The sequence below is a fragment of the Oncorhynchus tshawytscha genome, linkage group LG14, assembly GCF_018296145.1.
Source record: "Oncorhynchus tshawytscha isolate Ot180627B linkage group LG14, Otsh_v2.0, whole genome shotgun sequence".
NCBI classification, from domain to species: domain Eukaryota; kingdom Metazoa; phylum Chordata; class Actinopteri; order Salmoniformes; family Salmonidae; genus Oncorhynchus; species Oncorhynchus tshawytscha.
The window spans coordinates 2154069-2165335 of record NC_056442.1 but is presented as its reverse complement, the minus strand read 5'-3'; positions in this window follow the sequence as shown (position 1 = coordinate 2165335).

The window sequence follows — 11267 nt, the reverse complement described above, 5'->3', positions numbered from 1 at the left end:
CTGTACAGTAGTCATTAAGAGGTCCCTCAGTGAAGTCATCAGGGAATGGACATATGAGATTGTAACGTGTTGGAACATGGCTGTACTGTCTAGTCAGGAAGCACTATAGGGACCAATTTGAGGCAGAAATATAGGCAATCCTATTTAATGGGAGTTTTCCTGGCGCCTGTTTTAACATTAGTGTGCAGAGATGAGTTGAGAGGATCGGCCTGTCTTCTATATCCCTGGGGGCTGAAGGTTACTGTGTGGGACGCAACACTAGCACTGACAAATCTCAATGGAAAGCAAGACGCTCATCTGTCTGCCTACTGCAGACACTTCTCCTCTCTCCCCCATCTTTTTCTCTCTCCCTCTCTCTCATCTCCATGCTCCTGCTGCCTGTCCCTAGGGTTCTCCTTCTCAAATCAAAATGTATTTGTCACGAGCGCTGAATACAACAGGTGGAGGTAGACCTTAGAGTGAAATGCTTACATGCTCATCAGTCTAGCGTTGCCATTTAGTCTCCCTCGCCACCATGGTCTTCCATTGCCCTCATATACTGTACCCCCTGGCCCACTGTTTATCATGTGTAGACACACACACACACACACACACACACACACACACACACACACACACACACACACACACACACACACACACACACACACACACACACACACACACACACACACACACACACACACACACACACACACACACACACACACACACACACACACAGGTCATTTCACTATAAACCCTCAGGCCCACTGTTTCTGTTGTGGGGAGAATAGGTTACGAGTCTCATACTTTACTGTCTTTGTTTTAAAGCTCCCCCCCTGTCTTAACTCTCCATGTATATGTGGTACCCATAGTAACCAACAACACCACATCGCTTAGGTCCCATTCCATCACTGAAACACCCTACCCACACACACATACAGACCACACACAACAGGCACTGCACAGGTCCACTCATCTCTGCATCATATGGATGTGCTAATCCAGCGACTCACTGAGCTGAGAGGAGATCGAGGTGATTTAAAGATCAGAGGTTTGACAGAGACACAGGTGAACAAGTTGCAGCACAACACAGCAGTCAGGGTTAGGTTAGGAGGACGCCAAAGCAATCAATGTCTTCTTATTCACTGCTGCGACTCACTGGTTCACACACACACATCTTTGCAGGCACCATGTGAATTGAACATTCTTGCAGGCGCCATGTGAATTGAATATCCTTGCAGGCACCATGTGAATTGAACATCCTTGCAGGCGCCATGTGAATTGAATGTGTGAGGTGTTGGTTACAAGCAGGGAGGCAACTAACCTTTTCCTAACCAACTGAAAACCAGCGGTCTGACAGGGGTTGTATGACAGGAACAAGGAGTGGTTGGGTGAACTATGGGTAGCCTAACCTGAGATATAAACACTTGTGTTGGCTCCCTGAGCCATTGGCTCAATGGGATGACAGTCTGGGGTTCAAATCCTTTGGGTCCCAGAACACCTACACTGTTCCTTCTCATCTGTAAGAATAGAAGAAGAAGAAGAAGAAGAAGATGAGTGTGTATATTAAGAAGAAGAGTGTGTAGGAGAGACACCTGGTGATAGAGATGAAAGGATCCTCACAGGGATGAGGCAGGTTTTGGTGTTTCCACGGAGATAAGAGAGGAGGGACGACAGATGTTGGGGACGAGTAGAGAGCACAATCAACTCTCCTCCTCTCTCTTTCTCTCCCCCTCTCCTCTCTTCTTCGTACCTCTTCACTCGTCTCCTCCCTTTTTCCATCCCTATCCTCTCTGCCCTCTGTCAGAAGCTTCTGACTATGTAACTAACATCGCTAGTTAGCGAGCAGTCTTCTACCTCAGTTAACGCCAACCAACGACACATCCATGTCAATATAGCACAGCTAATACACTGTGGCTAATGAAAGCTAGCATGTTGTCTCACACAGCTAACAACATTACTAACTAAGATAACACACAGCATCAACAGCCTCATCTCTCCCACTGTTACTCATTGAGCTACGAGAGATCTAAGGCAGGCATATTAATAATGGAACACAAACAAGCAAGTACAAGGCAGTGTGTTTGTGTGAGCGTGTGTGTGAGCATGTGTGTGTTTGGGAGTGTGTGTGAGAGCATCTTTCCTGTGAACAGAAATCCAAAAAGGTTATGAACATCAGTGTCAGAAACATCTGGATTACTGTTCACCTGGAGCGATTGGAGGTTGTTTTTTCACCTTTGACCTGCTCTTTTAATATCAGAGGCTTCAGTGCCTCAGGGATGGCTGTAAATAGTCCAGTGTGTGTGTGTGTGTCTGAGTCTGTGTATGGTTACTATTGGCCCAACCAACATACTTGGCTCAAATCCATCAATTTCACTGCTTTAGGAGAAAGAGTAAGATAGATATTATATGTGTAACAGTGTTATATTGGTGATTCCCCTTGACACTTTATTGTTAAGCCAATCTGGCCACTCCATCTGGCCACTCTACCATAAAGGCCTGATTGGTGGAGTGTTGCAGAGATGATTGTCCTTCTGGAAGGTAATCCCATCACCACAGAGGAACTCTGGAGCTCTGTCAGAGTGACCATCGGGTTCTTGGTCACCTCCTTGACCAAGGCCCTTCTCCCCCGATTGCTCACTTTGGCCGGGCGGCCAGCTCTAGGAAGAGTCTTGGTGGTTCCAAACTTCTTCCATTTAAGAATGCTGGAGGCCACTGTGTTCTTGGGGACCTGCAATGCTGCAGAAATGTTTTGCTACCCTTCCCCAGATCTGTGACTCGACACAATCCTGTCTCTAAGCTCTAAGGTCAATTCCTTCGACCTCATGGCTTGGTTTTAGTTCTGACATGCACTGTCAACTGTGGGACCTTATATAGACTGGTGTGTGCCTTTCCAAATTATGTCCAATCAATTGAATTTACCAGAGGTGGACTCCAAACAAGTTGTAGAAACATCTCAATGATGATCAATGGAAACAGGATGCAGCTGAGCACAATTTCGAGTCTCATAGCAAAGGGTCTGAATACTTATGTAAATAAGGTATTTCTGTTTTAATTTTATTTCTAAAAACCTGTTTTCACTTTGTCATTATGAGGTATTGTGTGTAGATTGATGAGGAATAATTTGTATTTAATCCATTTTAGAGTAAGGCTGTAACGTAACAAAATGTGGAAAAAGTGAAGGGGTCTGAATACTTTCCGAATGCACTGTATAAAAAAGACCTCTGAAATGTCTATGGGAAAAGGTCTGCATTGTATCCCCTTGTTCCTGTCCTTCTATGGTAAAATAACCACGTCTCCATGCTTCCCTGTATGAACAACATCCTAACACCCTTAACCAAACACCCCAATAGCCGTTACCATGGAAACCAGAGCCTCAGAGATCGACCGTGGATCACAATGAACGTCCCCCCTGTAATTCTCTCTCACTCTCTCCCAATCTCTCTCACTTTTTCTTTCTTTCTTTCTTTTTCTCCCTATTTCTTCTCTCTCTCACTCTCTCGCTCTCTCTCTCTCTCAAACAGAATGATTCTCCAGAGACTGATAAAACTCAAGTACCAATGTCGCACATCCATATCCTGCCCTCCTTTTATTCAAGCCTTTATTCACATATTCTCAGATGTAGCTTACAGCACTGTCTGAGGCAGATACTGTGGTCCATATTCTCAGATGTAGCTTACAGCATTGTCTGAGGCAGATACTGTGGTCCATATTCTCAGATGTAGCTTACAGCATTGTCTGAGGCAGATACTGTGGTCCATATTCTCAGATGTAGCTTACAGCATTGTCTGAGGCAGATACTGTGGTCCATATTCTCAGATGTAGCTTACAGCATTGTCTGAGGCAGATACTGTGGTCCATATTCTCAGATGTAGCTTGCAGCATTGTCTGAGGCAGATACTGTGGTTCATACAGTATTCTCCTGCTGCATGTAGAGACTCCATCCATACAGATGACAAAAACATTGAATGTTTAGATGTCAAAGCTCATGTGAAGAACAGGTCAACTTTACATGAAATTAATGCTCAATCATGCGGTGCAGACATTATCAATGGTTCTTCACCTCTCTCCAAGTATGATCACTCACCACCATATGCAACCAATGTAGCATACAGTGAAACTAAGTTTGTGCTTGTTTTACACTTCTTTTCCATGTGACTTCAAGCAAGAAATGTAATTATCTCCGGTCCTATGAGGCATTGCATTACTGTCTATTGACACACACACACATTACACACACACACACACACACACACACACACACACACACACACACACACACACACACACACACACACACACACACACACACACACACACACACACACACACACACACACACACACACACACACACACACACACACACACACACACACACACACACACACACACACACACACATACACACACAGCTGTTAAACAAGGTCAATTTGTCATTTAGGTGAGTGAGAAAGTTACAGATGTACAAATATCATACCCCCCTATAAATGCTAACCTCCCCTGTTATGATTTAATGGTGTAAGGTTAGCACGTCTTGGTGGTATGAAATTTGTGCATCTGTAACTTTTTCACTCATCATTATTGACGATCCATTCAGGATTATCTGTAATCATGGTAGTCTTTAGAAACATTTTATATTCTTATTTACAATAAAAATTACTCCAAAATGACAGAATACAGGGCCAAATACTTTTTTACTACTTTAATACATGTATAAGTGAATTTGTCCCAATACTTTTGCTCCCCTAAAATTGGGGGACTCTGTACAAAAAGTGGGTTCATCCGATTTGGACGAAAATCCCCTCAAATTAAAGCTGACAGTCTACACTTTAAAAACTTCTTAGGGATAGGGGGCAGTATTTGGAAGTTTGGATGACTGAGGTGCCCAAAATAAACTGCCTGTTACTCAGGCCCAAAAGCTAGGATATGCATATAATTGGTAGTATTGGATAGAAAACACAGTTTCCAACACTGTTAAAATAATGTCTAACAGAACTGATATGGCAGGCGAAAACCCGGGGGTATCCATCCAGAATTTATTGTTAATGAGCTCACCACTCATTCAAATGGCTGTCTATGGGAATATCAATGGAATACCTCCCAGATTGCAGTTCCCAGGGCTTCCAGTAGTTGTCAACAGTCTTTAGAAAGAGTTTCATGCTTGTTTTTTGAAAAATGAGCTAGAATTTGTCGTTTTTCTAGGTGGCTCCCATTTTGGCTGTAGTATTGTAGCGCACGTTGGTGAGGGCGCGCACTTCGTTATTTTTCTCCGGGAATGAACATACTATTCTCCGTCTTAAATTTGATTGTTTATTTACACATTAGGGTACCTGAGGATTGATTTCAAATGTTGTTTGACTTGTTTGGACAAAGTTTATTGGCAACTTTCGGGATTAATTTGTGTGCATTTTGAACGAGGGATACCGGTGGATTACTGAGTCAAGCGCGCCAACTAAACAGACTTTTTTGGGATTTAAAGAAGGACTTTATCAAACAAAGGGATCATTTGTTATGTAGCTGGGACCCTTGTGATTGCAAACAGAGGAAGATCTTCAAAGGTAAGTGATTTATTTTATCGCTATTTCTGACTTTCGTGACGCTTCTGCTTGTTTGGAAAATGTTTGTAATGCTTTTGTATGCAGGGCGCTGTCCTCAGATAATCGCATGGTGTGCTTTCACAGTAAAGTATTTTTGAAATCTGACAAAGCAGCTGGATTAACAAGAAGTTAAGCTTTTAAACGATGTAAGACACTTGTATTTTCATGAATGTTTAATATTACAAATTTTGTATTTTGAATTTCGCGCTCTGCAATTTCACCGGATGTTGTCGAGGTGGGGCGCTAGCGGCACGTCTATCCCAAAGAGGATTTATAACCTCATAGTCAACGTTTGATTTCAAATCTAAACTTTTGGAGTATAGAGCCAAAAGAAGAAAACATGCCTTACTCTGAAGGTAGGTCAGAGTAAATAACACTCCTGTGGTTTAGCTGAAGGAATGTCAGAGTAAATAACACTCCTGTGGTTTAACTGAAGGTAGGTCAGAGTAAATAACACTCCTGTGGTTTAGCTGAAGGTAGGTCAGAGTAAATAACACTCCTGTGGTTTAGCTGAAGGAATGTCAGAGTAAATAACACTCCTGTGGTTTAGCTGAAGGTAGGTCAGAGTAAATAACACTCCTGTGGTTTAGCTGAAGGAATGTCAGAGTAAATAACACTCCTGTGGTTTAGCTGAAGGTAGGTCAGAGTAAATAACACTCCTGTGGTTTAGCTGAAGGAATGTCAGAGTAAATAACACTCCTGTGGTTTAGCTGAAGGTAGGTCAGAGTAAATAACACTCCTGTGGTTTAGCTGAAGGAATGTCAGAGTAAATAACACTCCTGTGGTTTAGCTGAAGGTAGGTCAGAGTAAATAACACTCCTGTGGTTTAGCTGAAGGAATGTCAGAGTAAATAGCACTCCTGTGGTTTAGCTGAAGGTAGGTCAGAGTAAGTAACTGACTGCCAAGTGGGTGTCATATCACTGTTCTGTCTCTGGCATATCATGTTGCCAAGTACATTGCTAGTGAATGACCAGTCCTTTAGAGTACTGGTATGGAGCGGCATGGAATCCTGGGTAGGGAGCCATGTTTGGCTGAATCTCTTTAACATTTACAAGAGCCATGATGATGCTATCTCATGACTGGTGGACCTATTTACCTTTGACCATACAGCTGAGCACAGGTCATGGGGGATTGCCTGTTTTACTCCTGTGTGTGTGTGTGTGTGTGTGTGTGTGTGTGTGTGTGAGGATATCCATCCTCCTCCATCAGCTGTGTGTCCTCAGCAGGGAAGTGTTTCTTTCCAGCACTCTTCAGACGACTAGAAAGCAAACAAACACTTTCACATCTAACCGCTCAACAAAAAAAACATCTTTAAACAAATAAGGCCTCTTTGATACCCAGATATTCTACTGTATAAAGAGAAACACAGGTGGTGTTTTCATTAAGAAGAAAAGACCTCCCTCGGCTTTTCCCAGAATCCTGTGTTGTTTCTCCCAGCAGGCTCTGCGCCCTGTCAGCCCATTGGGTGGTGTGGCCCGGGGAGAGATGGAAGGGGGCGGAGGAAGGGGTTAGAGGTCACAATACTATTTCCTTTTCTTCCCACCTGTCAAGTTATTTTCAGATCAGTGCAGATGTGGAAAGGGGGTGACACATTGGCCGTGTTCAAGAGCATCAAAACGACTGTAGGCGACTGCTAACTGACTGATCTACAAATCAGAAATAACACTCCTTATTATTTGTATATCAGTCAGTCAGTCACAATTTGCGTTTTTGATTCTCTCGAACACAGCCATTCCAAATGCACATACACACGTGTGTGTCCTCCTGCTGGTGTGTTCGAGCGTTAAGCCTAACGAAGCCGACCGTAGACGAAAGTCGGAGAGTGAAGTTGGGGGTAGGTGCACCTGCGACACCCGAAGGTCATGCAGTGTAAGGGTTTTCCAACATAGCTGCTATTGTTGTTGTTTTTATTTATTTATAAATATCCAAATAAACTTTTCTAACCCTAACCCATTTCACACACTCATAAATGAAAAACATAACATGTACAATTCATTGGTTAGAGAGACTTTCATTTGTATCCCCTGTAGCTAAAGAATCCTGGCAAAGTTGGTTCCTGTCAGGTCTTTGGCCATGTTCACGTGGGTCAAACAAAAACATTGATTGACAAATAGCGCTTCCCAAAATGCAGGTGATGGCTGAGAAGTAACTGCAGCGACTTGAAGGCGACTTGATTTTTGTCAAGTGAATTCAGTGGACATGTCGTCACAAGTCTTTTTATAACCATAATGCAACACACTTTGAAAGGCCAACTTTGTTGATCAAACAATCGGTCATTTTCTTTCCATCTAGTTTGCCACAGAATGGCTGATTTATATTTTAAAGATTTGTTCTATAGTGAATTAACCTGAACATTACCAACATTCATGAGCCTTGGTTGGCTCTGTAACTTTTTCTTGTAGACCTAAACACACAGCACATAGCCTCATTCTCTCTCTCTCTCTCATCACCCTGCTCCTTTCTCTCCCTCCCTCCAGGCGTTGGACAATGTCCCTCTGCTCTTCTACATCCTGGCATGTAGAAGAAGAAGACACGGGCGCCTTGGTGCGGATCACTTTTGTCAGGGTGGTGACCAACAATGATCCTGCCCTGACAAAAGTGATCCGCTCCATGCCCCTTCTTCAGTATCTCTAACGGCCTCCAGACACTGATCTAAGGTCAGTTTGGTGTTTTGGTCTTGATGGTTAACGTTTTGATTTTGGATTCATGAGCTGATTCTAGATCTGTGCCTAGGAGTATAAACGCCCTACGCAACAGACTGATGGAGAGGTAATTTATCGCCCTCTAGAGGATACTGAACAATACTGCATTGTCATTGTAGCTTGACCTCAATTAGCCAACATTGTTTTCCATAGAACACAGCATACCTTTAAGCATTAAGGCCAAAGGGGGTGTGTGATATTAGCCAATATATACCCCCCTTAAACGCTGTTCTTACGCACGACGTGAAGTGGAGTGCCTGGACACAGCCCTTAGCTGTGGTAGTGTTTATTGGCCACAGACCTATACCATAAACCCATGAGGTGCTGTATTCATATTATAAACTGGTTACCAACATAATTAACAAGCATTTTGTCTCATACCCATGGTATATTGTCTGATATACACACCGCTGATATGCTGTTCCCGCCAATCAGCGTCCTGGTCCCAAACTACCTGGTTTATAAATAGGCTATAGATATAATTTGAACTGTATGGCGGTGTCTATAGCTAGATGTTGGCTAGAAGTACAACAAAGTTTGTGAAACTCGAATGGTTAAATCCATAATTGGTGATGGAGTAGGTCTACATTTAATCTGATTCAGCAATAATAACATGGCTAAACAGATTAGCAAACCCCGTTACAAATTTGTAACCTTATAGCAAGAAGTAAGAATATCTCTGGAGTCACTTCTAGACGGTTCTTTTCCATTCGTCATAACATGTTTCCCGTGAAACTCTCAGTGCCCATTCATTGGCTAACCTACCGGTTTGTTCTACGACTCTTAGATGACGATTGGTCCAAATAATGTACATCAAACAAAGTGTGCATTCTTATTGGTAGAATGTCTTAAGCCCCTCCCCCAGAAGTAATACATTATACTTTACCTCCTCCCGAAGCAGTGCCACATATATCTGTGCTAGGGGAAACTTCACCCAAAGCCACTTACTTAACACAGTTCCGTCCAACGTCACATTACAGCAGACATGGACCACATGATCAACTGGAAGGTAAGTCAGATATATTAATAAAAGTCTATTCATTAGTAACAATTTTGTTGTATTGTGTTCTATAAAACGTCCCTTATTCCGCTACGAGGTCGTTGATGTCTGGCAAGCTGCCCATCCTCTCCAATGTTGTTGTGACTTGATAGTGACACTTGCTATTTGCATGGACAGTGCAGTGTTACGTTTTAAGATATTTTTTTATTCTCTGTTGTTGGTTAGCTACATTGTTATGAGTGCTTTGTACAGTGACGCATTTGCAACGTTTTTAGGATAGTCTTGCTATAAATACTGCAGCCTACGCAGCACCGTTTACTTGGTCTAGTTCACGAGGGTCATCTTGAGCAGGTGCTGCGCAGAGAAGCAGATCTAAAAGTCAGCTCATTTTACAAGTAACCGAACGGACAGGTTCTAATTATAAAAATATCAGCTAATTTGGTTGTGTGTGTGGTTGTGTGTGTGGTTGTGTGTGTGGGTGTGTGTGTGTGTGTGTGTGTGTGTGTGTGTGTGTGTGTGTGACACACACTGACAGAAGACAGGCCTAGCATACGGATGGTTGCAGCTGTCCTGTCAACTATGGTGACTGTTTGGGTGTCAGCTGACTTCTAGTCTTTGGACTTTTTGGTGTGGGGGTTGAAGGGGGGTCGGTGTAGTATTTTGGTCCCTTGTGGAATTCTAGAGCAGTGGTTCTCAACCAGGGAATCCACAGGATGTACCTGAGAAGGCTCATGAGACCATAGGCTTACTGGTAAAATGCATGAGAGGGTACTTTAGGGGTACTCCGGGCAGAGCAAAATTCAGTTGGTGGTACAGTAACCGAAAAAGGTTGGGAACCGTTGTTCTAGAGTGTTCCTTCCTTGAGGGATGGTAAGAGGGGCTGGTGGAGAGTGACTTGGTCCTCTACTTGGTCCACTGTGCAATTGAGCATGACAGAGGATTATATTAAGTCGGACAACTTTGTTGGTCAAACAAGCACTCATTTTCTTTCCATCTAGTTTGCCACAAAACGGCTGATTTGATATTTTATAGATTTGTTCTATAGTGAATTAACCTGAACATTACCAGCCTTCATGAGCTTTCATGACCTAAACACACAGCCTCATTCTCTCTCATCACCCTGCTCCTTTCTATCTCTCCCTCCAGGCATTGGACAATGTCCCTCTGCTCTTCTACATCTTGGCATTGAAGACCCTGGTCTTGTGCCTGGGCTTCGCTGGAGTGAAGATCTATCAGGCTAAGAAGGAAGAGGCCAAGCTGAAGATACAGAGGGCAGAGCAGAGGAGGATAGCGGAGCAGGTGCAGGAGCTCCTGGACAACAAGAAGGATGACTGACCCGGAGGAACAAGGGAGAGTGTGAGGAGATGAAAGGTGAAAGTGAATACAATACAAAATGAGTCCATTTGGAAATCAGTCAGCAATATAGACTGGGAGATAACAATGAGTGTTTTCAAAGCTGTTTCAAAGGGTATGATGTCTTCAAGTACAGTAGTTATTGGTCAGTTTGAGCTAAACATTTCCCCTTTCTTCCCAGGAACTACAGTATGTCACCTGACCAGACTGGGGACCTACATGCTCCAAGGATGGGGCGGAGCTCTGATTGGCTGGTCTGGGGAGGAAGTGTTGAGAATGTCTAGTTCCTGTTGGACAGTACTCACCCAGAACAGGCCTGGGGTCCTGGACATTGCTGCGGGTGTCATTCTTTTTTTACAAACTTTTAACTTCAGAGCCACCAGATGTTTTGTAAATAAAGACTGTTTTTGTACCTCTGTTGGAGCGGCCTTTCTTTGTCACATTTGATGTATAGAGCTGAATGTTGGAGACAGTGGTGTGATGGAGAGGTGGTCAGTCTATTGACTACACATTAGGGGGCATTTAATTTGTCCTGATCAAGGAGATGAGGAAGCCACTATAGCACTAAAGTCTGTTATCATGTTGACTGTTTTCCCTGGTTCGTCTGTATGATAAGTGTCCTTTCGGT